The following is a 27,187-nucleotide window of genomic DNA, read 5'->3' as shown; positions in this document are numbered from 1 at the left end:
GAGGGCCAATCCCGAATGACTTGGACCTTGGCTGGATCGACATGCACCCCCTGTTCATCAATGATGTATCCCAGATACTGAACCTCGGTCATGCCAAAAGTGCATTTCTCCAAATTGGCACATAGCTTGTGTTGCCGCAGTGTTTGGAGAACCTGTCGGATGTGGTGGAGGTGCTCTTCCCAACTCTGGCTGAAGATCAGAATGTCATCCAAATATACTACTACAAAGGAGTTGGTGAATGGCCGCAAGATGTCATCCATTAGCCTCATAAAGGTTGCAGGAGCATTCGTCAATCCGAAAGGCATGACCAACCATTCGAAGAGGCCCTCCTTGGATTTGAAGGCAGTCTTCCACACATCTGAGGGTTCAATTGGTACTTGGTGATATCCTGACTTCAGATCGATCTTGCTGAAATATTTCGCCCCCTTTAGTTGGTCTAGGAGGTCATCAATCCGCGGGATCGGGTACCTATTACGGACAGTGATCTTGTTCAGCGCCCGATAGTCAATACAGAGTCTCCACGTCCCATCCTTCTTCTGTACCAACACTATCGGGCTCCCACAGGGCGAAGAACTCGGACGGATGTGACCTTTCTGCAGGAGCTCCTGAATCTGTCTCTTGATTTCATTGTTCTCCAGAACGGAGCGCCGATAAATTGGTCCATTGGGTAGCGGCGCACCTGGGGTCAGATCGATGGAGTGCTTGACTTGACAGTGCAGAGGAACCCCTGCCGGGGAGGTGAAGATGTCTTCGTACTCCTCCACAATCTTGTCCATCTGTAGCTGCCGTGCAGAGGAACCCCGTTTGGAGGTCGCGGCCACTGTCTTCTTCTTCCCTTGAGGGCGTATCATCAGGAAAACAAATTTCCTGGTTTTGGAAATGATCTTACTGCATTGTTTTGCAGTAATCAAAGAGATGGCGGCAGGTGGTGCTACCTCTGGTATCCTGAACAACTTATTTCCCAATGTAATAATAACAGCACGGGGCCTTGATTCATACACACATGTCGCTTCCACAAGTATGGTTGTCCTAGTAATACATCACAAACTTCAAGGGGAGCAATGTCACACAATACCTCATCCGTGAAGGGCTTGATGTTGTATGGAAGGCGACACTGCTGGCTCACGCGAAGATCTCGCCCTTGGTGAAGCCACCCAATGGTGTATGGTTGTGGATGTGCTGTGGTCGGTAAGCCCAACCGCTTCACGACCTCTGCCGAAATGAGGTTCTTTTGACTCCCGCTATCAACAATGAACTGTATCGGGGAGCCCTTTACCCACATCTGGGAGTGGAAGAGACGCTCCTCCTCCTCTGGATCTTCGGGTTCATTTTTCTGGATCTTTGCGGTAGCAACAGTGGCGCTGGGATCCGCATCAATGATCTGCTTCCCTTTTTCATACCCCTTATCGGGTTCTGACTCAGAGTCGGAACATGCATCTGATTCTGAAACCTTTAGCTCAGCCACCAGTGACTGCTTGGCCCGACACTCACTTGTGTTGTGAGTGGAGCTCTTATGGAACTCGCACCATTTTCCAGTGTCCTTTCTCGGCTTCGCGGCGTTGCTCTTTGCTTGCAGCTTCGGCTGGTTGTCTTGGGCTGTCCCGCCTTGGCTTTGTCCTTTGTTCTGTGGTTTAGGGGAACCTTTCCCTGCTTTGGATTCGCAGATCCAAAGTCTCGCTTCTTTTGTTTAAACTTCTGCTCGACCTTGACGGCATACCGGTATGCTGCGCCGAGCGAGGGGATGTTTAAGAACTGTATTTCTTCCTGGATGTACTTGTGCAGGCAGCCACGGTATTTGAGTATCAAATGTTGCTCCGAATCCTTGATACCCAACTTTGTGCGAAGGGTATGGAAAAGATTGGTGAACTCCGGCACGTCTTGGTCCCTTCCCTGCCGCAGCGTGGTCCACTTTATGTATTCATCCTCATAGCTTCCGACAGGGTAGTACTGCTCCTTGATGGCATCCCGGAACGAATCCCAGGTGGGTGCGGCTGAAAATAGTGAGCCAGTACTTTCATCCTTCTGCTCGCAGTAGGTTTCCCACCAGTCCTTGACGTGGGGGGCTGCTTTGAGAAGAGCAAAAACAATCTTTTCCCTACTCGAAAATTCATGAACAGAAAAATAACCCTCTAGCAGATTTAACCATTTATCTACGGCATCGGCGTCTATCTGACCCTCGAATATGGGGATTTCAAAATTAACTTGTACCTTAAAGGGTGTGGCGTTTCCAGAGGAGCTACTGGAAGCCGATGCGCCGCTTCGGGGTAGCCGCTGAAGGATCTGCGCAAAGCTGTCCATCATCGCGTTCCGTTGTCGCTCGAGCGCTTCTTCGAGCAAGATTTTGATGGGATCTCCTGCCCCCTCGTCTTTCTTCTCGTCCGCCATGGGAGGCCGTCGGGATTTGCGAGGCTGGTCTTGCAAAGGTTCAACCAGTTCAAGCCCTAACTCCTTATATCCCGACCTTGTTGGGGACATGCAAAGAAAAACAGAGAAAAAGCAGACCGCTCTGATACCACTGATCCGGATTTAAACAGGAACGCAACAAATTACAGAGATAACCATATACACAAAGATGCAGCGGAAATAATACTTCATTTCATTAATGGAAAATACTGAAATATGCTTACAAACAGAAATGGCAATAAACTAGCTAGGGCAATGGTAGCTTATCTCTGAGAAGAGATGTGATGGCTACATGCCTCTGAACTGTGTTACAATGAGGCTCGAAGGCCTATTTATTGTTGAGAAACAATGGAAAACCCTTAACATTCCAAAACCTAACCCTAGGAGATGAAACGCCAAACTGTGGGCCCCGTTTGGGTAAATTGGTACATCAACTTCCCGGGGTCGTAACTTTGGCATACGATCTCCGTTTGACGCGTAAAATAGCTCGTTAGAAAGATCTATCCGAGCACTACCACTTTGGGAATCCCATATTTCCCAAAAAACGTCGTTTAGGGCCTCAAAACGGCTCCGGAAGTTCAGGACCCGAAAAACTGCTAAAAATAGTAAGTTGTGCTACAATTAAGGAAACTGAAAATGCTGAGAAAGACAATGGTGGGGGTCCAGGTGGACTTGGCAGGTGGCCACCAATATCCACCTGGATCACCTGTGTCCTTCTATGGATTCGTGGTGTTGTTCTTTTCTTGCGGCTTCGAGTGGTTGTCTTGGGTCACCCCGCCTTGGCTTTGTCCTTTGGGTTTCGGATTTGCAGATCCAAAGTCTCGCTTCTTCTGTTTGAACTTTTGCTCGATTTTGACAGCGTATCGGTATGCTGTGCCGAGTGAGGGGATGTTCAAGAACCCCATCTCTTCCTAGATGTATTTGTGTAGGCAGCCGCAGTATTTGAGTACCAGATGCAGCTCAGAATCTTTGATACCCAACTGTGTGTGAAGGGTATGAAAAATGTTTGTGAACTCTGGCACATCTTGGTCTTGTCCCTGCCGTAGTGTGGTCCATTTGATGTATTTGTCCTCATAGCTTCCAACAGGGTAGTACTGCTCCTTGATGGAATCCTGGAAGTCATTCCAAGTGGGTGCGGCTGAAAATAGTGAGCCTATACTTTCATCCTTCTGCTCGCAGTAGGTTTCTCACCAGTCCTTGACGTGGGGGGCTGCTTTGAGAAGAGCGAAAACAATCTTTTCCCGAATTGAAAATTTGTGAACAGAAAAATATGCATCTAGCAGACTTAACCATTTATCTACGGCATCTGCGTCTATTTGACCCTCGAAGATGGGGATTTCAAAATTAATTTGTACCTTAAACGGTGTGGCATTTCCAGAGTAGCTGCTGGAAGCTGATGCGTCGCCTCTGGGTAGCTACTGAAGGATCTGTACAAAGCTATCCATCATCGCATTCCTTTGCCGCTCGAGCGCTTCTTCGAGCAAGATTTTGATAGGATCTCCTGCCCCCTCGTCTTTCTTCTCATCCACCATGGGAGGCCGTCGGGATTTGCGAGGCTGGTCTTGCAAAGGTTCGACCAGTTCAAGCCCTAACTCCTTATATCCCGACCTCGTTGGGGACATGCAAAGAAAAACAGAGAAAAAGCAGACCGCTCTGATACCACTGATCCGGATTTAAACAGGGACGCAACAAATTACAGAGATAACCATAAATACAAAGATGAGATAACCATAAATACTGAGATGCAACGGAAATAATACTTCATTTCATTACTGTAAAATACTGAAATGTGCTTACAAACAGAAATGGAAAGAAACCAGCTAGGGCGATGGTAGCTTATCTCTTAGAAGAGATGTGGCGGCTAGATGCCTCTGAACTGTTCCGAACTGTATTAAAATGAGGCTCGAAGACCTATTTATTGTTGAGAAACAATGGAAAACCCTTCACATCCCGAAACCTAACCTTAGAAGATGAAACGCCAAATTGTGGGCCCCGTTTGGGTAAATTGGTACATCAATTTCCCGGGGTCGTAACTTTGGCATACGATCTCCATTTGACGCGTACGATAGCTCGTTAGAAAGATCTATCCGAGTACTACCACTTTGGGAGGAAACATCGGTCCATGGACCGATGTTGCCCCAGATTCCCAAAAAATGTCGTTTAGGGCCTCAAAACGGCTCCGGAAGTTCAGGACCCGAAAAACTGCTAAAAATAGTAAACTATGCTACAATTTAGGAAACTGAAAAAGCTGAAAGAGACAGTTGTGGGGGTCCAAATGGGATAGGTGGGTGGCCACCAACATCCACCTGGATCAATGCATGCATTGCGCAAGTCTCAACATGTTGTGACGCCCATTTGGAGTTGGTATGGTTGTGGAATCTCTTGCTGGAACGTTTGTTGTTGCTATGAGAATAAAAAGACACTCACACAAACTTTATAAAATTTCCATCCAGTGATGTGCTCCAAAGGCCATCTCAGAATTTAACATAAAATAGTAAATCCTGCGCTCCACGATCATCATACTTCATATGCTCTATCCATGTCACCTTGGAATACCCATTGGGCATGTTCTGAATAAAAAGAACCAGAAGGAAACCTCCTGTTGGAAAGTCAGAGGAAACAAAACACAATTCACACATAAAACATGAGGGGTTTTTCTTCTATTGATCACACAAAATATGATGATTACAATGAACCCTGTGAAGGGTATTTAAACCTTTTCCAACTAGCTAACTGCCTAAAATATCTTGACATGCAACTACATGCAATCCCACACTCAAAGTCATCTATCACTTAACTCGACTTGACTCAACACTCAAACACTCAATCATCTAATCACTCAGTTAACTGACTCTCTGTTTTTAGCTAACTCCTCGTGCAGGAGTAATTATCTTATTTTAACACTCCCCCTTAATTACGACTACTAAATTAAAACATAACTCATGACAACTCAAACATGCCTACTGGTCTATGTCTCAGCTAGGTTTACAACACCCAAGTTTCTTCTATGAAACTCAAACACATCTTGTGCTAATGACTTAGTAAATATATCAGCCAATTGATCACTAGATTTACAAGGCTTCAAGTGAACTTCTCCATTTCTCACAAGTTCTCTAATAAATTGATATCTAGTATCAATATGCTTGCTCTTCTGATGAAACACACTATTCTTGGATAGTGAAATCGCTAAGGTGTTGTCACAATATATTGTTGTTGATCCTTGTTTTTTTTGCTTGAGTCCATCAAGTACTCTTCTTAACCACACTGTTTGACATGTTTTTGATGTTGCTGCTACATATTTTGCTTCTGCTGACGAAAGTGTCATAATGGGCTGCTTCTTAGATGCCCATGAAATCACACCTGAACCAAGGTGGAACACAAAACCAGAAGTGTTCTTCCTATCATCCAAACTGCCTACAAAATCACTATCTGTGTATCCAATCAAATCCTTCTTTTCTATGCTTGCATACATAATGCCACAATCTCTAGTTCCTGCTATATATCTCAGAATTCGTTTTCCCGCACTCCAATCTGTGTCCTTTGGAGTCTCCATAAATATGGAAATCAAACTCACTCCTTGCATGATATCTGGTCTTGTAGTTGTGAGATACATGAGGCTACCAACCAATATTTTGAATAAAGTTGGATTGACATTTGATCCTTCATCATCCTTGCTTAACTTTGTACCTATTGCCACTGGTGTAGGGACAGGTTTACAGTTTTCCATCCTGAATAATTTCAACAAATCTTTGGAATATTTATTTTGACAAATAAAAATTCCTTTTTTAGATTGCTCAACTTCTAAGCCAAGAAAATATTTCATGAGACCAAGATCTATCATCTCAAATTATTTCATCATGGCTGGTTTAAATTCATCTATGTCAAAATCACCAGTAAAAATCATGTCATCAACATATAAGAAAACAATCAAAATCTATCCATGCTCATTTACCTTTGTGTAAAAGGTAGGCTCAATGTTGCTTCTGCAAAATCCATTCTGGATCATGTAACTGTTAATTCTCCTATACCAAGCTCTAGGCGCTTGCTTCAGTCCATAGAGCGCTTTCTTCAACCTGTAAACTTTGTCTTCATTGCTTTCAACTTCATATCCTAGAGGCTATTCCATTCAAGAAGGCTGATTTCACATCCATCTGATATACTTTCTACTTGTTTTGAGCTGTTGTGGCTAGAACTGCTCTCACAATATCCAATCTGGCTACCGGAGCAAACGTTTCTCCAAATTCTATTCCCGATTGTTGCGAGAATCCTTTTGCTACAAGTCTTACTTTAAATCTGTCAATTTCACCTTTCTCATTCAACTTTGTCTTGTACACCCACTTCACATCAATGAGATTTTTGTCCTTTGGCAAATCAACCAAATCTCATGTGTCATTCTTTTCAATAGCTTCAATTTATTCATCCATGGCTTGCACCCAATTTTCATCTTTGTTTGCTTCTTCAAATGAAGAAGGTTGGAATGACAACAATGCAAAATTTGAGCATCCAAATAATCATAAATATCTTTCAAACTTCTCATCTTTCTCTTACCATTGCTTGGTTCATCACTTTATTGATTTTTAGGAGAATATTCATTTGTTGATCTGCTTGAAGATCCATGTTGCTCTAAAACTCTTGGAGTCCTTGTTGGTTTGTTTCTGTTTGGTGTCTTCACCTATGATTCTTTCTGCTCCTTTTCTACTACATCATCTTCTTCCATTAGTGGCACTTGTGCATCATCTGTTTTGTCTACAGTTCCATTCCATGACTCTTGTTCCTTGAACGCAACATCTCTGCTAATTATGGTCTTCTTTGTGACAGGGTTATACAATTTGTAAGCTTTTGTTGCTCACTATAAACAATGAATATGCATTTTTCACTTTTATCATCCAATTTTCCTCTTCATTCCTTAGGCACATGTGCATAAGCTACACATCCAAATACTCTGAGATAAGATACGCTACAATACATACCTGACCATGATTGTTCTGGTACTCTGTTCATCACACTCTTTGTAGGAGATTTGTTGATCACATAAATAGCACATGCAACTGCTTTTGCCCAATACTCATTAGACAAGTTTATGCCTTTCAACATGCTTCTTACCATGTTCATAATTGTCCTGTTCTTTCTCTCTGCTACACCATTCTACTGCGGTGTGTACCTAGTTGTAAATTTTCTGATCCTATGTTGTTTGCAGTAATCATGGAATGCCTTTGAGTCATATTCTCCACCATGATCTGACCTCAATACCTTGATCTGTCAATCACTTTGGTTCTTTGCTAAGGCTTTGAATTATTTGAACTTTGAAAAAGTTTTAGACTTCTGCTTCAAAAAGTAAACCCAAGTCTTTCTGTTGTAGTCATCAATGAAAGTGAGGAAGTAGAAACTTCCAGCAATCGACTATGTCCTCATAGGTCCACACAAGTCTGTATGCACTAGCTCAAGAGGTTACTTTGCTCTGTATGTAACTCCCTTTGGAAAAATTTCATGGTGTTGTTTTCCCAAGATGCAACACTCACAAGTACTAGCAGGCTCTTTGATGGGAGGCAATCCTCTGACCATCTGTTTCTGTTGCAACAATCTTAAACCAGAAAAGTGCAAGTGTCCAAATTGAAAGCGCCACAACCAATAATCATCAGAAAATGCAACTGTAAAAGAACTCACCTGACCACTGTAATTCAAAATTAGAGGAAAGATTCTGTTCCTCGTCATCTACACCTTTGCTATCAGCTGCGTGCTTAGGGGCTTGTCATATATAACAACTTCTTGACCTTGAAAGATAACTCTGTATCCTTTCTGAGTCAATTTACCAACACTTAACAAACTATGTTTAATACTAGGAACATAATATACCTCTGAGATTGTGTTTGGCTCCCCCTACTTGGTTAGAATGTTGACCACTCCTTTGCCATCTACTTCCACAATCTCGTCAGTCCCCAACTTTACCTCTGTTTTCACATATTGATCAAAATTTGCAACCAAATCCTTGTTGCCTATCACATGGTTACTTTGACCACTGTCTAACAACCACACACTAGCAGAAGGTTCATGCATGGTATGGCAAGCTAGGAACATGGAGTTAGTACTCTCTATAGTGACATTAGCTCTTTGGTTCCCTTGATCAGCGATTTTCTTCTTATAATCAAGAGCATAATGACCAAATTTATTGCAGTAATAACATCTCACCTTTGATTTGTCAACTCTTTGATTATTGTTGAAGCTTTTGTAGTTTCTTCCACTTGCATGTTCATGCTCTTCTCGGTCATCTATCTAACCACCATATCTTCCGCTTTGTCCTCTTCCTCTCGTCCTACTTCTGTCGCGACCTCTGTCTCTTGAAATAGAAACCTAACTTTTGAAATCAATCTCTAAAGTGGAATCCTTATTTCTATCTATCCTTGCCTCATGAGATAGAAGTGATCCCATCAGCTCATCAACTGTTAATGATGCTAAATCCTTGGCTTCTTCTATGGTTGCTACCACAACATCAAATTTGGTAGACAACGATCGGAGGACCTTCTCAACCACTCTTTGATATTTTATATCTTCACCATAAATCTTTAACTGATTTACAATAGTTATGGCCTAATTCATGAAAGAATCGATGTCCTCTGTCTCCTTCATCTGCAGACTTTCAAAAACTCTCCTAGTATTCTGCAACTTAACAATATTGACTTTGGCCATACCTTTATAGTTTGTCACCAAAGTATCCCATGCTACTTTTGCTGAAGACGTGGTCATAATCTTCTAGAACACTGCTAGGTCCACTCCCTGTTGAATAAGTTGCATTACATATGCATTCTTCTTCTTGTCTTTCTTCCATTGTTCCCTCTCTGCATTACTGAGAGCTTGTTCTTCTTCTTCGTTCATAGGTTCTGAAAACCCAAACTTGACATAATCCCAAACATCATGTGCCTACAACGTGGTCACTGTCTTGATGGCCCACACGTCATAATATTTTCCTGTAAATGGTGGGAACTGGGGCTGGAAATTTGAAAAAGCCATTTTTCTCCAAAAAATAATTCTCTTCAAAAAAAACTTTAAAAAATTTCTCCTTTAATAAGGTTTGCAAAGCTCTTTTTTTTTTTTTTTTTTTTTTTAAATACCCCTTTTAAAAACTTTAAGTTTTCTATTTCAAAAAAAAAAACTTTAATTTTTTTTTTTCAAAATCCTTTAAAAAAACACTTGAAAAAACTTAAAACAACTTTTCATTGCACCTTTAAAAAAAAATCCTTTTATAGATCTTCATAAACCAATTAATAAAAGCCCTTTATCCATGCAATAAATCTCAAACTTAGTTTTCACATATACCCTACTCTTTACTTTTCGAAAAGAGCAAGTTTATTTTGTTGTGTTGACTTTTCTTGGAGTCCGTCGCAACTATCGAGGCCTTATCGATTCTCAGAGGACTGATGACAGTTGCGGACGCCGGGGCAGAATTTTTTTCCCGTGACTTCTCCTCACACACTTTGGCACTGCAAGCTATGGCTGTAGGCTCTCTACCTCTTTGGCTCTATTGTGGTTTTATAAGGTGACTCAAAGACCGCAACTCTATTGCTCACGGCGGTGGTTATGATGCCAAAAAAATTTTGATACTCTTCACACAGTGGGACTCTGTAGACTGCAGCTTCAGCGGATGCTCTTTCTTGATCAGAGTTTGCAATTTAATTTGTTAAAACTCGCTCTGATACCAATTTGTTGGAAAGGCAGAGGATACAAAACACAATTCACACATAAAACATGAGTGGCTACTCTTCTATTGATCACACAAAATATGATGATTATAATGAACCTGTTGAAGGGTATTTAAACCTTTTTATAAGAGGAGGAATGACTTGTTAATGAGTTTTGTGAACCCAACGTTTCGGACTACCATGTGAGTCCATCATCAGGGGATGCGACAATAGATCTTCTCAGATGTTAATGATAAGGGATGCGACAATAGATCTTCTCAGATGTTAATGATATATCATTAACATCTGAGAAGATCTATTGTCGCATCCCCTAATGATGGACTCACATGGTAGTCCGAAATGTTGGGTTCACAAAACTCATTAACAAGTCATTCCTCCTCTTCTAAAAACTATCCTCACATGTATGGATTCATTATTTAACAATATTTAAACCTTTTCCAACTAGCTAATTGCCTAAAATATCTTGACATGCAACTACATGCAATCACACACTCAAAGTTGTCTATCACTTAACTCGACTTGACTCAACACTTTAACACCCATTCATGCAATCACTCAGTTAACTGACTCTCTATTTTTAGCTAACTCCTCATGCAGTAGTGATTATCTTATTTTAACACCTCCTTCATTTCATAAATCCTGCAGGTGAATTATCTCGAAGGCCGTCAACAGATACATCCACCACTGCCCATACACCCTCAACATGTTGTTTGTAGAATTAAAGAAAGTAAACTTCTCAACCAGGAACCAACGGTTAAAGAACTTGCAATTTTGCATACATCAGTTGCAATGCACTGTTCCTTTACCTGCCCATTCTGCTCAATATTACATCGACTGTGGCTACCATGGATACCATGCTGGGGAACATTTCCTTCCAGTGATCCACATCCATGAGTGTTTCAACAAGATTCAAGTTGTTTGTGATCACCATGCCAGTTTCTCTAGTAGCCTTAGTGGCAAGGCCTATACGTTTTGGCGTAATGATGGAAGGGAATTGGCACATGTATTCTTCATAGTTGAGAGTTTCTTTACCAGCATCCAGGTTCATAATCCAAATGGTTTCATCTGCTTAAGCCATCTTAAACAACTCTTCCATGGATGCCAAATAAAGCTCAACCAACATCGACCTCTCAATACCTATTATATTTCATGTTCGAGCATCAACAGGTCCGTGCATCAAGTCTGCGCTAGCTAAGGGCAACGAAGTGGGCATGCTACCGAATCCAAGGTCTAGGGATGATTTCGGCATGAATGGAACAGATGGCATTAAAGGAATGGGTCTGCCAAATAACTTCCCTTCTAGTGCACACAATCGATCCAACTCTTCTTTTAAGTGGGCATTCTCAATGCAAAGTTGCTTCTCTTCAAAGGACATCACACCAAGAACAACAGGATGTGGGCACTCCTTGAAAAGTGCTTCCAATTCTTGAATATGTTGAAGAGTGTGTCTGTGATATCATTTCTTGCAAGGGGGATTGTTTGTTGCATCGTGGTAATCTCCAGATCCACCATCCATATCATCACTATCAGATCTACTCTCATACTCCTTGTCTTTGCTTTTTCCTTGCTCACACTCACCAAAATTTGCTCCAACCTTGCCTTGCCCTTCGATTCCACTCGTCAAGGCTAGTGAGAGGCCCAGAGAAGTGTAAATATTTTTGTTGGTCTGCACAAAGGCATGACACCAAGAGAAACCAAATGATATTGAGCTATTGCTCCAAAAGCCATGTTGTGATCAGAAGCAGATATCGGCTTTCTAATGGAACCTTTTTCTAGCAAGCCCTCAAAAATCATTATTCCTGAAGTCCATTTTCCAACGAAGTTCATTTTCTTAGCCACACACTATCCACCTCACGGTTGGCCCACCATCATTACAGGGTATCTCTATCATCAGCTCTTCATTCATTATGGTTATGGGTCAACCACACAAAACCCTTTTCCAATGAATTCCATTTTCTCGGCCACACACTTTCCACCTCACAGTTGGCTCACCAACATTACAGGGTATCTCTATCCTCGGCTTTGCGTTCATCATGGTTAGGGGTCAACCATGCAAAACCCTTTCCAATGAAATCCATTTTCTTATCCACACACTGGCAATCTCATAGTTGGCTCACAAGAATTACAGGGTGTCTCTATCATTAAATCTTCGTGCATCATGGTTACGGGTCATCCAAAAATCCTTGGTTATGGGTCAACCACCCAAAACCCTTGTCTTCGACAACAATTGGTCATCCAAAACTCATCTTTGACAAAAGCTTCTCCCGAGGGAACTTCATGCAATGGGGACCATTACTTCCTAAGAAGGGAGGAATGACCTGAACGGAAATCCGCCCATGGTATCCATGCTAATGATCCGAATGGAAATCTACCCATGGTATTTTCCCCTAAATGGTAATATAACTAAACAATGTTATAAATAACAACCTCTTTTTATAAGAGGACAGATCATATAGCATAATGTAGTTGCAGCAATCATTTGTTGATCTAATAAAAGTTAGTTACTAAATTATTTTCTGGTTTGGGTTTACTTTCATTCTTTTCCTGGTGTGACAATTACTCAGATCTTGCTACCCCCCCAAGATTCTGATCATTAGCTTACTTGATTGTTCATACCTTTTTAGAGTAGGGTTGTTGATCAATGTTAATGGAAGGTCCCAAACATGTGTATATTTATGCAATGAACTATGTGTATATAGAATGCAGACTATATTCTATGTTTATATTCTAATAAGTAATGAGTTGTGTATATATGGACAATCTGGACTGAAAGGTTTTCTACACATTTTAGCCATGATGGGTGATCTGTCAAGTATAGAAAAACCAGTTAATTTATTTGTGGAAGAGTGACCTATGTTGTTGTGAGTATTTTTAATATCATGTGTTGAAGTAAGAATGGTGTGTGGATCTATCCATATTAAGATAGAGTTAAAGATAAAAAAATGAATCTCAACTCCTTAGAGCTCTGTAAGGTGGGGTACTCACAACCTGTGATTGCATACGTGCTAAGAATCATGGAAAATACTAGAGGCTATGCTCATTTATTGGTTTCCCTGTCTTCATCTTTGGATATATTCATTATCTATAGAGATGGAACTGGTTTAATTGATATATATATATATCCCTCAAGATGTAAGGAAATCGAACAAATCGAATCATTCATTCTTAATAGTGAACCCTAAGGATACCTATATCCTTTGATTCTTATTTCATTGTTGTCTAGCACCAAATCCCCATAAAGAACTATAAGTAAAGCGAGTAAAATGAATAATTCTTATTTAAAAGTAGTGGCTTACACTGTCCCATTAATATTTGGCCCATAATCATTGGCAATGAATGCTATGTTCACCTACATCCAAGTAATGGCAAAGCGTATTGGCCAAATACTTAAAACGATGCATCAAAACGGACTCATTCCTATTGGCCAAATACTTGAAACCAATGTTAAGGACTCATTCCTATATCAGGAGAATCTAACACAATGAAAACCCACTATAGAGAAATTGATTTTTTGTGCAGTCTTAGTCTACCTTTAGGGGATATAACCTTTATGTATTGCATTTGTGCCCAAACAGAGTCTCTCACTGTTAGGGAATGAATATTGACTCATTACAAATCAACTTCGATAGTTCTCATTTATATGGTTAGGGCCACTTATGGTCATCTCTACTTCAAAAGTTGCAATAGCTGTTGGTCACACTACATTGAAAGCCCACAAACACGTGATGCCTATCTTTAGAATTTCCAAGTCTCCCTAATGAGAAGAAAATATGAATTTTTTAACGATACTTTCTTCTCCCTAGTTGTCATTTTATTTTTACTCATGCAACCCTTTATGCCTCCCCAAAAACATATATACAAAAATCAAAGAGGCTGCATAAAAGGCATGTATTTACAACATTGATATTCTTACCTAATGGAAGGATTGATGTGCCTAGAATGAGCCATTTACTTCTTACAACATAAAGGTTGCTAGCCAATTTCCGCATTTGACATTTCAGTACTTAATTTCCACCAATGGGCCATTGATGGTTTATAAAATGCATCAACTCTTAGCAAACTGTGATTTCTTATGCTTTGAACTAGTAATATAATGAGTTCAACCTAAATGCAAGGGAATGATGGATGTATGCTAAATACAATACATTAATATGGTTGTGATCAGAAAATGGTTTATTCCTTGTTTCCTAGGATGGTTATAGACAATAAAAATCAAAAGAAACCTTTTTCTCATCCTCTAGTTGAAAGAAATTCAATGCCCTACTTTGGCACATCCAAATCCTTACGGTATTACATGGTTCAAAGAAGCAAGATACTCTACCTTTGTGTGACTCAAATTTTCGGTTACTTTTGTTGTTGAGCCATCAATGGATTGTGTGGATTGTGACTCCACACCGACTGATTATTGTGACTTACTCCTTGGTAATATTAGAAGTATTCTAAGGACACATTTTATTATGGTTTTCAAAAGATCAATAAGATATATAAAAAAATGACTTCTTTGGAACTTTCAAGAAGAACCATTGTTAATCAGATTAATTTGTATAAGTCTATGGCGCTTTGTGGTTTGAAAAGTGAAAGAAGACAATGCCATCAATATTTTTATTACTACGAAATCCCTCCTAGATCCATGTGTAGATTATTTTGAAGAATCTAAGGGGCTTCTACCCATGTGGGCATTTCATCATTCTATTTTTTTCCATGATCTACCCGATTAACTTCCTTATAAGGCTATTGTTATTGGGAGTGAAAAAACTGAAAAGAAAACTAAGCAGTTACTTGAAGAAGGTAATACTTTGCCCAACTCTTCCTCTCATGGTTCTCCTATGTTTATTATACCCAAGAATGAATAGGGTGAATGGTGGTTTTTCATAGACTACATGGCACTAAATATGGTAACCGTGAATAACTATTTTTCTCTTTGCGTGATCAAAATCTACTAGATCAAAGTTGGGGGACTTATTTCATAATGAAGATTGACTTGGCATTGGGCTATCTTTGGATTCATGTTGGACCTCAAGACACCTAGAAGACTACTTTCAAACCTAAGTTCATATTTTTAAGTGGTTGGTGATGTCTTTTGGCTTACCAACACTTATGCTACTTTCCAGAGCATTATCATTGATGTTTTTAGGACTCATTTGGGTACTTTGTGGAAATATATCTAGTTGACATTTTGATTTAAAACAAAACTCGGGAAGCCCATATGCGACATGTATAGGTAATGTTGGATTTTGCTTTGTTAAAAGACGTTGTAAGCTAAGATGAAGAAATTATTCTTTGACCAAACCTTGTAAAGTATGTAGGCTTCATCATAAATGAGAATGGAGTTCATGCAAATCTTGGTAAAATTAAAGGCTCAATAATTGGCCATGTCCTACTACATTTAAATAGTTGAAGAACTTCCTGGGTAGTAAAATTTTCTATAGAAAGTTAATGTACCATTTCTCTCATATACCTTGCCCTCTACATCGACTTACTAAGAAGAATAAATTCACATGGGAACCATGATATGAGACTATATTTTAGAATTTTGATGCTCTATAGTGCCAATTCTAGTTGTTCTCTACTTGCAAAAGATTTTTTTTTATTTAGAGACAAAAGATTCATAGTATACCATATATGCATATCGTATGTAGGGAAGGTATCTTATAGCTTATTGCTCATATAATTTTGTCACAAAATAAACTAAATCACAACATTATCGACAAAGAGTTTTATACATTGATCAATATTTGACAAAGAGATTCGTGTGGATGATTGTCCATTTGTTTTTGTAGGAAATTTTGGGATGTTGACCAGAATATCCACCCTGTGTACCTCTAGGACTTAGCCAAATAAAAATGGAAAAGGCATCTTATTAAGTAATCTTGTTTCTTCTTTATCCTAGTATTGACAAAGTAGGATCCCTTTCTTGTAGTATCTTCATATTTGTGTGATTATCCTCTCACAATAGATGCCAAATGGTGTGCCTTGTTTGGATGTTAGATTATGGAGATTACTATGACAATAGTAGTTTTAGATCAAAAAGATGCACAATTACCAAGGCAACTAGCTTACTTAAGGTTGAAAAAATTATGTGAAGCTAATATAAACCCTAACCTAACCCTAAAACATAAAGTAAGAATTGAATTTTGGTTTTAGGGAGAAATCTAATTCCTACTATATTTTTTGGGCATATGAGTTCAACCAAAGACCCCTTGCGAGGATGTAAGCAACTCTAGGTTTGTTTAGACAATGACAATCAAAAGAACATTTTTTCTCATCCTCTAGTTGAAAAAAAATCAACGCCCTACTTTGGCACATCCAAATCCTTATGGTATTGCATGGTTTAAGTAAGTAAGACACTCTACCTTTTTGTGACTCAAATGTTATGTTACTTTTGTTGTCGAGCCATCAATGAATTGTGTGGATTGTGACCCCTCACCAACTGAGTATTATGACCTACTCCTTGGTAATCTTACTAGTATTCTAAGAACACATTTTATTATGGTTTATAAAAGCTCAATATGTTATATAAAAAAAAGATGACATCATATTGAAATCGACTTCTTTGGTTAGTTCAGATTCGTCTACTAAACTGGAACTTTCAGGAAGAACCATTTTTAATCAGGTTAATTTGTATAAGTCTATGGTGCTTTGTGATTTGAAAAGTGAAAGTAGACAATGTCATCAATCTTCCTAAAGCTACAGAATCCCTCCTTATCCACATATAGATGTTTTTAAAGAATCTAAGGGGCTTTCACGTGTTGACCACTCAAGTGTCAAACACCCCATGAGTAGAGTATATTTCAAAGTTTTCCATCATTTTCAGATTAGTCAGAATTTTCAGACTTCATCATTATCATGCAACTTCTAGTCGTCATGTTGTAATACAAAATTTGCATCCCTCCAAGGATGATGTAAAAAAATATCTTAGTATGATGAATATAAAGGCATGTAACACATCTAGGTAGTTTAATATTTTTTTCTAGAGAGTTTTCACTCTAGGGATTTTCTTTCCTTAGCTAGTTATGTGTATTTCTTAACACTAAATAATTGGTTAAGTTTTTCTCCCACACACCCCCAAAGCTAGAATGAGGCTTGATGTTAAAGTATTAGGTGAGTCCTAGTGTATAGATTCAATGTAAAATGCCATACTTGATCATGTCTAAAGTTTTGTAAAATTTGGTTATGTCTAGAGGTCAATTTTTAATTATCAAAATTTCCCTTTCAAATGGAATTTTAATGTAATATTTGATGTAAAGATGTAAAAAATTAATCTCTATAGAAGTTGTAGGGGGCATGGGTACTTAAAATTATACCTCAACACCTCAAATTCCATCTAGACACAATTTGAGGGTGGAAAAATATGTTTAAACCCCTCTAGAGTCATGCTTTTTATTTTCCAGCAAAAAATGGAAAAATAATTAGCTGGAAATTGCCGAGAAAAAACATGAGAGAAAAAAAATTCTCTCCATGTGAAAATGATTAAAAATGTATGAGGACTTTCTCGAGAAAGGAATCAAGTAAAAATTTGTGGAATCTCCACAAATCAAGCAAGGAAAAGTTCCACAAGAAATTTGTTGCTCCAGAAAAGGAATTAATTTCCAAGAAAAATTTATTTTTTAATTTGATGGTCCACGTTGGTTAAGTTGAATGAGAAATTTTTGAGGAAAAAATTTAGAAAAAATATTTTTTGGACTGAGATAAAAGTTTTGGTTAATCCAACACCATCTTCAAGGGAAATCGAACTCCATTCTCAAGATCGGTGTGGGCAATCAAGGGATGAGATTAATTGGCCATGGATCAAGCCTTCAATTAGTTGTTTTCTTCTAGGATCAAGTCAAATTTGTGCAATTCGTTGGACCTGGTCATTTTCACTTGGAGAGGTATCTAGATCTCTCACCTTTTCTATAAATTGAGCTTAAATCTTCCCATTATAACACAATAATAAATTGAGCTCTTGGCTACTAAAGCTTTGCTACAATCTTGTATTATAAATTAATCTTTAGGGGTCATTTCATGGTGGTGTTCCTCTTATATCTTCTATGGTAAATTCTTTATGAATTTTGTTCTTAATTCTCTACTAGTTTTAAATTTAAATTATTGCTATTTCACTAGCCAGATTATGGATTTACTATTTGGACACGTATCTTGCATTAGTCTTTGAGTTTAGAGAAGCATTTTTAAATTAATTTATCTACTATGTATCTCTAGATATTTTGTTTCATTGTGTTATCTAATTCCTTGTTATCTAACAATTTTATCTCAAGTGTGCAGAGATCATTCTATTATTTAGATCTTGGGCATTAGGGGACGTCTTTGGTTGGACTAACCAACTTCAAGACATAGAAGTGAAGAGCCTACTTTGGTTGCTATCAAAGACTTATCTAACAAATTTTGCAATGGTTTCTTGGCCATTTCTTGTGAAAAAAATATTTGTCTCATCTATTTGTCTCAACTATTGTGTTATTACTAAACAAAGCTGACCATTTAAAGCTTTTATTTTAATACCCAAGAGCAGAGTTGTACTCACACTCTTTGGGTAAATTAATTTGTGAACTTTTACTAACCCTTATTGTGTATAAAGGTCATTTTTTTTGTACATACTTAATTCTTATGTTGCATATCTAAGCTTCTCTCTAGTGATCTACGCAGATCTTTAAGGAGACTTGTGGATCTAAATATTTCAAAGCTATTTTAAAGGGGTCATTTTGGAGGCTAACGGATAAATTGAATTACCTTTTTGAAATACCTCCAAACCTCTATTCGTTGATCACAACTCTCATAAAAATTTCTTGCAGATTTTCCTCTTAAATAATTGGACGACTAGGGTTTCTAGCTGAACAAATTATTTTTTGGGAGTCTTCTTCCTCTTCCTAGAATATCAATTTTTTTTGGAGAAATCGATTCAATTTGCGAGGTTGTTTTCCCTTCTTCTTTTTTTCCCTGGAAAAATAGTAGTTTTATTAAAAAAGAGCAAAATTACATGTTGTAGATGCTAATGAGCATATGCAATAATAATAGGTTCTAACTTTTTAGAATCCATAAAAAACTAATCTATTATTTCCTACCTTTCTTCTTTTTCACTTTTCGCCAACCACCAGTGTTGGGAGTGGAATTTACAATAGACATTTGAATCTCATTAGTATTAGTTAAATATTCTTTCCCAGAATCTGATCCCTCTGAACCATGGATTCGTTTTTTGCCACTAACTTCTTTCCCTATCGTGTCCTTCTCGTTATTCTGTGTAGGGTTGTTGGGATTATGTGTTAATGCAGAGTTATGCTAGATGTTATCCTTATGTGGATTGATCTATATAGTCTACACATTATTGTCTGCGGTGTTCTCTATTGTCTCAACTTCTTCTATTGTTGCAACTTGAGGTTTTGTGCATTGCCAACCTTTTGGTTTTAGTGATTGTTTATTGTTTCTTCTGGTGTATTTTTTAGTTTGTGGGCAGGCACTGTGAAGGTGATCTATTTGTTGACAACCAAACCAACGAAATGTCGTATTTTCATAATCTAATGGTTGTGTCTATTGTATATTGTTATGGATCAGAATAAGTCTAACAGGTAATCCCTGACTAAGATCTACTTCAACACAAATTTTGGCGAAGGTGAATTTACCTCTTGAGACTCTATCCGCATCTATCTTGAGAAATTTGCCCAACAAATTCCCCAGTCTTTCTAATACTTTGTGATACTAGAAATGTAGTGGGAGGTTGTGTATCCTAACCCAAACAGGAATTTTAGAAACCACCATAGCGGTGGAATCAAAACTTGGGAACCAAGGGATCATGAAAATTCCCGTGTTGCCCTAGAACCATGGTCCCTCATTCAGGGCATATTCCTTATCCTTGATTGTTTCGAAATTGACAATAAAAACCCCCTTGGAGCATAGATGAATATCACAATTCGTTTTCCATGTGGAGAAGATCCATTGGTGTAAATCATTTGATTTAGGCCAAAAACCATTGAATCTACATATGACAACTTTAATATAGAATTCTGCATAAAGCTCATTTACTTCAGGCAGATAGACTCTCAAGGCTGGTATCTGTGATTTTTGCTCCACGGTGTAGGGTCCAGGTAGTTCTGGTGATGGGACTGGGGTTGTTCTCTCTTCTTGAATTAATATTTGAATCAATTTTTAATAGCTACAAGCAATTTGAGATTTAAAAATTTTGAGGGGTTTACATCTTAAAGCTTATATCTCTTGGCCACAAGTACAAAATCCATCACCTGAGGCTTGGAAGTTTCAGATTGATTTCTTTTGGAAGTTGTCTTCGTATCTGGAGCCTATGTGACAATTAAATTTGTGGAAGCCGCAAGAAATTCCATAATTTGAGCGAATACCCAATTTCAATTTGGAGGAATTATATATTTAACTCTATAATTTAATTTTGGAGTTTCTAATCCCTTGCGTATTTTCCTTGAGCTCTGATGTCAAATATTTTGAGCCAATTTTACCTTGGGGAAAGTCGATTCTTTTTTTTAGAAATTTTTCTTATTTCAAAATTTGTAAAATCATTTTAAATTTCTCTCATTTACACTTTGAGGAAGGGGTATTTAAATTCTATTTTGTAAGCCCTCCTTGAGATTTAAAACCCTTTCTTTTATCTAAAGGGTTCTCTTTGTAATTTTAATAAAATCATATTTTTCTTAGAGAGAGCTTGGGGTCTCTCTCTCCCATGGTATCCCACCTCCTTATTTAAAAGGGAGGATTTCTTGTGGTGGTGACTATGTTCTTAGATTAGTTTTCATCTTGATCTTTAGATCTAATATCTAACTTCTTCTCTTGCTCTCTTGCTCTCATTATATTAGTTTCATTTTCATGTTCATTGCATTTTAGTCTAATCTCTTGAATTGTTTCACTTGGCTATTGTAGACCTAAACTTCATTGCTAATTATTTGATCTAATTTCTACTTGATCGAATTTAAATTTTAGTAATTCTTGTCTTTATCTCACTTGTGTTTTAGGTTAAATTAGTATATTTTTTAATTCACTAATTATCAATTTCATCTTTCATCACTTAAATAACTACTTCTGCTCTTAAATTCATATTTTCTCTTAAATGTTCTTAAAGGCATATTATAAGGGAAGTGACATTATATTCTAATCAATAATTTAGTTTCACATTAAGAGAATTTTCTATTAAGGCACTTGTTTTATTTCCATAACGATTTGCTTCATTGAGTAATATTTATATTATTTAATTACATTTTGATTAGAAATAATTCAATAAATATATATACCCGAGAATCAATTCACTAAATAATCATATATATATATAAATAATAATACAAAATATAATCATATCTATAGATCCTATAATATAGGCAATATTGTTTGACATGAGGCAACTCATACATATCACTGTATATCCATACAGTGAATACCACATTTATTTTACTAGAATTTAATTTTACTTGAAAACACCTTAGAAATCTAATTTACCATATGGTTTCAAAAAAACTAATTAAGCATAAAGTGTCCATAAAATAAATCTGGAATTTGTCGAATAAAATAAAACACCCACACTTTTCAATATAAAATCATTACATTACTTACGCAAATAATCTGCCTTCAATGTCAAAATAAAACCAGGAGAATGGCTTAAAAGATTGCCATCAATCCAACTAGTAACAAAAAAAAATATAAAATGCAACAATAATCTGCCTTCAATGTCAAAATAAAACCAGGAGAATGGCTTAAAAGATTGCAATCAATCAAACTAGTAAAAAAAATATATAAAATGCAACAATGGATACTCGATGGAAGACACATGTTCATACTAATGAATATGATTAGTACATGAGTGGAATTCTTCCCTGCATGATGCACAAAATGTTATACCACCGTAAGAAAACATTAGCAATAGTGCTTAAATAATCTTACTCTTCGTATTTACAGTTGAGAGGGACAAAATGCGAATCTTAATCTTCGTATTGTATTTAGAGTTGAGAGGGTCAAAATGCAAAAATGTATTTGCCGTGAAATTTTATGCATTAGGAGAATGTATTTAACACTAAACTCTGATAGTATCTTGGTATTTACAGTGCAATGCGAGAATAGATTTGCCATGAAATTTAAACAGTATCAAACTTTATGACATCAAAAATCAACTGATTCTTCGTATATGACGGCATACAGCATCTCAGGCAATAGTCCCGTCCTCGTGTTTTTCTACTATATATACGCTTGCTTCATAACACCTTTTCAAAGCTAGAAGCTGCTTTAGGAAGCTCTCCTCTTCACAAAGCCTTTTCAAAGCTAGAAGCTGCTTTAGGAAGCTCTGCTCTTCACTGTATCGGGCACATCTTGGCAGTGCAAGTGTCATTGTTTGCAGCAAAGGGGCACTTCTGAGAAGGCAACCTATCAGCGAAATTTCCCCCATCAAAACTTGATACCTTTACGTGTGCCTTCTTCAGACTTTTGAGTGAAAAGCTCCATTTTGATGCCTCTGGTCTTGCTGTGTCGTCCTGCGATAAATCTCCCTATTAAATAAAATTATGGTGTTTAAACGCTCTAAAATGGATGCTAAAAGCGAGACCATTACTGTCGTTAAACCGTTCACATTCTATTGAGAGTTCTTCAAGGGAGACAAAACTTTCAAGAACTTTAAGAAAATCCACTTGTCCACTGAACCCACAAAAAGAAACTTTCTTCAATAGGTTTGTAATAGAAAGGCCTTTTAAGTAAATTAAGTTCCATGGTGGACAAATGCAAAGAGCCACAAGACTTAAGCTCCAACATTGACATCCTGGGACAATCGTGCACTGTAAAATTCTCTGCTTTGGGCAGTACACTCTCACCCAGGTTTTATCCTCAAATTCAATAATATTTAGACACTTGAGATTGACTGCAAAAATTACACACAACCCTGTACAGTTTTGAATCGTCAAGTTTTCAAGAAGATGACAAATTTGCTACAAAATGCTCAAGTATATCATCATTTGTGTCGATCAATGATAGAGAACAGGTTACAAGACATATGAAACCCCTGAAGTAAGGGGGAAGCCATTTAAAGAAAAGTAACTCGAGCTTCAATAATGTGAGGCATTCGCAAGAAAATAGAGAAGTTGGAACATCCAAGAAAATGCCAATTTCGAGAGCGATTTGTTTCACTCTTTTTAAAGATGCGGATTGAACCCATCTCTGCAAACATTTACCAATTTTCCCTCTATCAAGATCATGTTAGATTTTCACAAATTCAGCAATGATTCTGCATGCGGAATAAACTCAAAGAATCATTAAACCTTATTGCCCAGGGATACGAGTTAACTCCAGCCATCGGTGATGTATTGATGCAGGCCACAGTCCACAAGCTTCTCCTTCAGCACTCCAGCTTCTGTCCAAGCAAAAGAACACAAAATTCTGAAGGCACTTCCGAGCTCTGCTATCTCAGCTAGATGGTGTAGAACTGAAGGGGGTTGAGATAGAAGCTTGGGGACCAAACAGATGAACATATAGCTAAGCTTCCATCAAGCTTCTAAATGCTATGTGTTAGAAAAACCACAAATCAAGGTAGAGATGAGATCAAAGTAATGGACCACTTTAGTAACTCCCAATTATTAATTTAGTAATTGCAGTTGATTTTCTTAACTTAAGGAAACTACTGCAGTTGGTTTCCATAAGTTAAGAAAAGCTGCAACTCCATAAATCAAGGTAGCTTTTGTGTTAAATTAATGGAGCTTAACATTCTCCCACTTGGTCCATACTTCCAAACTTAATGTCTCAACTTAAAAACCATTGATAATTTGTATTAAGTAATAGATACATGAATCATGGCGATAAGTCCTCTAATGACGAGTATTACCTTCCATGTATTACTATGCATTTATTCTTATTATAATTTATGTGGCAACAATTTCTTAATGAATAAACCCTATGTTTATTCTTGGTCCTTCTTAAATGAATTTTCTCAAATCAACTTAAGGTGCACATAATATGAGAAAAAACATCACAATAATTAAGAATTTCATTAACATTGTCCATACAATGAAAAAACTGCATAATGGAACCAAGTCCCATATTCAATACATGATCCTTGAAATTAACTGTGGCATGCCCTTAATCAAAGGATCATTGATCATTAACTCAGTGCTGACGTGCTCAATGACCACTTTATTTTCTTTAACACGTTCCCTTATAGCTAAAAACTTAATGTCGATGTGTTTATTTCGACTCCCACCTTTTTTTTTAGCCATAAAACCAGCAGCTGAATTATCACAATATATTCTCAATGGCTTAGATATAGAATCCATAATTCTAAGCCCAGAAATGAAATTCTTAAGCCATACACCATGTAAAGCAGCCTCAAACAGGATATACATAAGCATGTAGTCTTTGGTCCCATGAAGGTACCTCATTACTTTCTTTGCAGCTCTCCAGTGGTCTAAACCTGGATCATTCTGACATCGTCCCAACATTCCCAATGGGAGCTACATTTGGTGAACAATCCTTCATCCTGAATCTCTCTAAAATTTTATTAATATAGGTTCCCTGTGACAGACCCAAGTTGCCTCGAAATCTGTCTCTATGGATCTAATGCCAATGACATAAGATGCCTCACCCATATCATTCATATCAAAACTTTTAGAGAGGAATTGTCTCACCTCATGTAGCAAACCCTTATCATTGGTTGCTAGCAAAAGGTCATCCACATATAAAACAAGAAAACAAATTTTACTCCCACTAACCTTCAGGTATATACATTGATCCATAATGTTTTCTACAAAACCAAAAGAAGAAATTACACTATGGAATTTCAAATACCATTGGCGGGATGCTTGTTTTAAACCATACAATGACTTCTTGAGTTTGCAAACCAATTGCTCACCATGGCTAGAGGGGAATCAATGAAGATGTGTTATTCATGAAGAAGTGTTATTAATCATCATCTTTTAGTACCAGTGTGAACATGCATTGAATCATATGTGACATTGTTTTGTAAATTAATGCAGTAAAGACCATTAGACAAATACCATTCCCAACATAATCAGATTTATAGAATAGACTGTAAGATTTTTCTGAAAAGTTTAAGGAATATCCAAAAGGTACAAGCCTTGAAACTGAGATCAAGTTTCTAGAAAACTTGGAACATAAAAGGTCTTTTCTAACTCCAAAACAAAACCACTATTTAAAGCTAAATAACATGTTCCTATAGCTTCCACATGCGAGCTCATCTTGTTTCCTGATAAGATGCTTTGCTCACTTCCCACTGGCTTCCTTAGGTTCTCTAAACCCTGCAAGGAATTCGAAATGTGAATTGTTGATCCAGAATCAATCCACCATGTGTTAATATTAACGTTAATCATATTAGATTCATAACAAACAAACGAGATTAAATTACCTTTGTCTGCAAGCCATTTCTGATATTTGGCGCATTCCTTCTTTATGTGTCCTTTCTTCTTACAGAAAAAACACTTGGAAACCTTCTTGATATCAGCTTGGGGAAGTGCTTTACCTTTCCCTTTCCGATTGGCTTGAGATTTGCCCTTTCCACGCGTTGCCAACATTGCACTCTCTCCCAGTTCCATCACCAGTCTCTCTTCCTCTTGAACACACATGGTCATGAGTTCATTAATTGACCATTTATCCTTATGTGTGTTGTATGAGATTTTGAAAGGTCCATATTGGTGCAGAAGGGTGTTCAGGATGTAGTGCACTAGGAAGGACTCCGATATTTCAACCTCGAGTTTCTTCAATTGAGCCACAGTGTCCCTTATCTGCATGATGTGCTCGCGCACACCTTTCACACTGGTGAGCCTTAGGGATGAGAATTTCATGATTAGGGTGCTTGCCAGTGCCTTGTCTGAAGAGACGAATTGTTCATCAATGGCCTTCAACAAGTCTCGGACCTTATCATGATGATCAACGGAACCTCGAATACCAGCTGAAATTTTGGTCTTAATGAACATCATGCTTAGACGATTGGATTGCTCCCATTGTTCATAAAGCGCGACGTCCGCTGCAGTGCTGGTATTAGTGAGTGCCGATGGTTCATCCTTCCTGATAGCATAATCTTGTCCATCCACCCTAAATGAAGGAGAATTCTCTCCTTCCAAATCTTGTAGTTATCTCCCTTAAGTTCAGGAATGTCACAACGAATTTCAGAGAAATTTGCAGGTTGTACTGCTGCATCAAAGGGATCACATGCTTATGTTAAATTGAGGCTTAATAACTTTCATGTTTTACCAATGTAAATCATGCAAAAAAGAATTGAATCAAATGACATGAAAATTTCCTGTGGGCTAAATTTTCAATTCAAACAGACTCAATAAAACTTTTATGAACTTTTATGTTTTACCAATGTAAAACATGCTAAAAAAAGAATTGAATCAAATGACATGAAAATTGCCTGTGGGCTAAATTTTCAATTCAAACAGACTCAATAAAACTTTTATGAACTTTTATGTTTTACCAATGTAAAACATGCTAAAAAAGAATTGAATCAAATGACATGAAAATTGCCTGTGGGCTAAATTTTCAATTCAAACAGATTCAATAAAACTTTATGATGATGCTAAAAAGAATTGAATCAAATGACATGAAAATTCCCTGTGGGCTAAATTTTCAATTCAAACAGATTCAATACAACTTTATGATAAAACTTATTAAATCATAACTCCTGTGGGTAGGTTATGAAATTTTATCCTAATTAATCACATAAATATAATAAAAATTCCTGTGGGATAAAATTTATTATATTCAGTGTAATTAATTACAATTTAATGTCTAAATAATCTTTATGTGATCTTGCCAATCAATATATAATTTTATTTAATTAAAGATGTTGTGGCTACTCTCTAATTAATTAAAATTACATGGATCACTAGACATTAATTTTGTTGCATAAACAAAACTTAACCAGAGAGAAAATTAATGTTTACTGAAAGGAGTAAGTCAAAATGACATTTTAATAAACTCCATATAACTGTAATAATTCTCCAGTAAATTCAAAAGCAGGTTAAAGCAGTCAGTATGATTACAAATTGATTTTTCAATTTATAAACTTAACCGGAGATTGATTCAACAACGCTAAATCTGAACTTCAGGCGAAATAAACATAGAATCAAAACTGAATGCCCAAATGAGAAATA

At 37.4% G+C, this 27,187-nt stretch overlaps 1 pseudogene; it reads right to left on the bottom strand.

Moving 5' to 3' along the window:
- Nucleotides 1-27,187, bottom strand: part of LOC149255106 (homeobox-leucine zipper protein ANTHOCYANINLESS 2 pseudogene) — a 50,359-nt pseudogene that overhangs the window by 5,109 nt on the left and 18,063 nt on the right.

This window comes from Pinus tabuliformis, chromosome 7 (genome assembly GCF_031772625.1).
Source record: "Pinus tabuliformis cultivar Carrire ecotype Pingquan chromosome 7, CPIR1, whole genome shotgun sequence".
NCBI lineage: Eukaryota > Viridiplantae > Streptophyta > Pinopsida > Pinales > Pinaceae > Pinus > Pinus tabuliformis.
Note: the sequence above shows the minus strand (reverse complement) of the source record. Positions and strands in the feature narration are given on the sequence as shown.